The sequence below is a fragment of the Lepidothrix coronata genome, unplaced genomic scaffold (genome assembly GCF_001604755.1).
Source record: "Lepidothrix coronata isolate B3197 unplaced genomic scaffold, Lepidothrix_coronata-1.0 Scaffold184, whole genome shotgun sequence".
Classification (NCBI taxonomy): Eukaryota; Metazoa; Chordata; class Aves; order Passeriformes; family Pipridae; genus Lepidothrix; species Lepidothrix coronata.
Window position 1 is genome coordinate 225,382 of NW_016690364.1, and position 2,823 is coordinate 228,204.

A 2,823-nucleotide genomic window follows, 5' to 3' on the forward strand; every position below is an offset into this window, starting at 1 on the left:
ACATAGGCCTGTAACTAGGGAACAACCTCAGGGGACTTGGAAATGTTCTTTGTTTTATCCTTTTGACATGTGCAGGAGAAATGATAGAGTAAGATCCTCATCTTTCCTTGCCTGCACTGAAATCTCTTTCACATTAGACATTATGTCTATTTAAACCTCTGAAAGCCTCATTCCTTCATCTACACTGAGCTGCAATTTCCTAGCCCCAACACAACAAATTGTTGTAAGAGGGGTTAGAGGGGTAAGATGACCTTTTCCTTATGTCTGAATGCCAGAGATGCCACCAAGCAAAGGCATCAAGATGCTTTTCCTTGCAGAAAGACTTACAAGTCACTCTGTGTCTTTTAGGTAAGAAATATAAATATTCTGCACTTTTTTCCCTGTTGGTCTAAAATAGCCTGCAAAGGAAGATTTTCCAGGCACACTGCTTATAAAAACCTGGAGAGGACTGAGTGGCACTTAAATCTTTAGATGGTCCTTGAAAGCCAATATCTTGCACAGTCAAAGTAAATTTGTATTATACTGTATGTGACTGTAGCTGAAACTCTGCTACGTATGCTAGGGGCAGAGATGTGATATAAGGCATGTGTGTTTAGTCTGAGGAATTTCAAATACTTTTCAGGGACATGTGATTCCTTTTGCCCCCTTTTTTTAAAAAAAAAATGAGTTGAACAGATTGTTGAACTTCTTTGTCCTGTGTGTTACAGTTGCAATATAGTGATGGATGTGCAAGAGGTCTTTCTCTGGGAAGTTTCTGTTGTCTTGATAGCTGGATATTAATGCAAGCTGTTCCCATGCATACTAAACCCTCTGTGAGTGAAAACATCTGTGATGTTAATACCAAATTATATATACAGGAGTGACATGGTAGGTAGGTCCTAAGCTCTCCATGATGGGTAAGTTGTAGTTGTGTTTCTTCTTATGAGAGAAAGTCCTGTGCATTCTTACATAATAAAAAAGGTAATTATTATAGTTTGTCTTCCAACCCAGATTTTGAAGATATGCTTGTGTGCAAGAAAAGGGGGAGGGAAAGCAGTCTTTTTTCTGAAGTGACAAGTGACAACACCTCTTTTTTTCAGTACACTTTCCCAGGGATCTCTTGTCCAAGTGGCCTCACACTTTCCCAAAATAATTTCCCCTGGCTACAGACCAAACACGAGAACTTCAGGCAAAAAAATGTTTCTTAAAAAAAAAAGACTGAAAGGGTATCTGTTGTGAGAGGGAAAAGATTTTGAGACTTATCATGATAAAAATGGAATTATGTTTAATAATTTTTATTTAGCACTTAGGGCTAATAATTATGTGCTAAAACCAAATTTGGATTTTAGTATGGCTGCTATAGATTTGTCCTCTTTCCAGTTGTCTGTATACATACAGTGTGAAGGAAATATCAGATAGAAAGACCTCAGTGACATGTCAGACTTATTGCCAACCATATTCTAGCAGTATTCTGTTCCTTCACCATTGGCAGAACCCCTTGCCAAGGTCTCTGGTGGAAGGAATTGGCACTGTTCAGGGCTTGCTGCCCTCATTGCGGTTTTCTCTTATGGGAACAGCAGCTGGTCCAGTAATAGGGTGGTGTAACCCTTTAATTCCATTGTTTTGATCACTGGCTCTCTGTCAAAAATGTTGAATTCTAATCCTCTAAAGCAGAGGTTTCAGCTGTTGCTTATTTCAGAAACTTCCACAATAGCTGCATCCTCAGAATGGACACATGCCAGTGGCAAAGGTGAGATTTGTGGTTCGAGTCTTTTTGTTTTACAATAATGCCTAGATTCCTTCAGCTAGATCAAATCCTCTTTGTTCTTTGCCTTGTACAAAAGAGTAATATGAAACAAGCCATCCCCTGGGAAGTTTAAAATCTTGACAGATTTGGTAATCTAAGTATCTAAGAGCACAGCAATTGCACTCTTCTCCTTTAGAGATTTGCTACAGAATGAAATAAAACACTCACCTCCTAGTCACTATTTTCTTGCAGCTGGGGAAGGATGAGGGGAAAGATCTTATTATACAGAAAAAAGGAACTTGTGATTAAAACAAGAAGATAATCAGCATTTAGATTTCTCTTAACAAAATACTGGATGGTCATGAAGTTGAATGTCACTGGACTACTCTACATATAACTCTACATATTAGCAATGTTAACCTTAAAAATAGGAACAAAACTATTCTTTGGATCAGCTGCTGAATCTCACACAGAAACTTTGCTTTTCAAAGATCCAAGTGGACACAAAATCTCTTTGCTTGGATTCTCTTTGCCTTTTAGGGTTAGATTTCTTATGACCTATAGCTTTGCAGGAACAGCATCTGTAGCTCTTTCCCACTTGTGCAGGGAAAGATAGACAAACCCTGCTGTCTGTCAGAGCAAGCTATTTTGAGGAACTGCACAAGTAAATATTCAGCAACAACAGTGCAGTGTCAGACTGCTGCATGTGTAAAGTGTAACAGAAGGAAATGAGTAATGCAGCCCTCATACTTACAATAGTTTTGTCACATATGTAAGCAGTAACTAGACTCAGTCAATGAAAGTTTGAATGGTGTAGAGAGGACTTAAACCTTCTGATTACAAAGGAGGTTCCATTATCTTAGAAGGAGTGTACATATATTGTGGCTTAGAGTAATTTATTCCATGTTTAAGTAGTGTTCTATTAAAATGGATAATGTGTGTCTGTCTGAGCTCCTGCCAACAAAATTTAGTACAAATTACTCATTTTCTGATAGACAAATGCTACTTTCCATTTAAATTTCCTACAGATGTTATCTTTAGATTCAGTAGTGTCCTAATTTGGGCATAATAAATATCTTTCCTTTTTTAACAAAGAA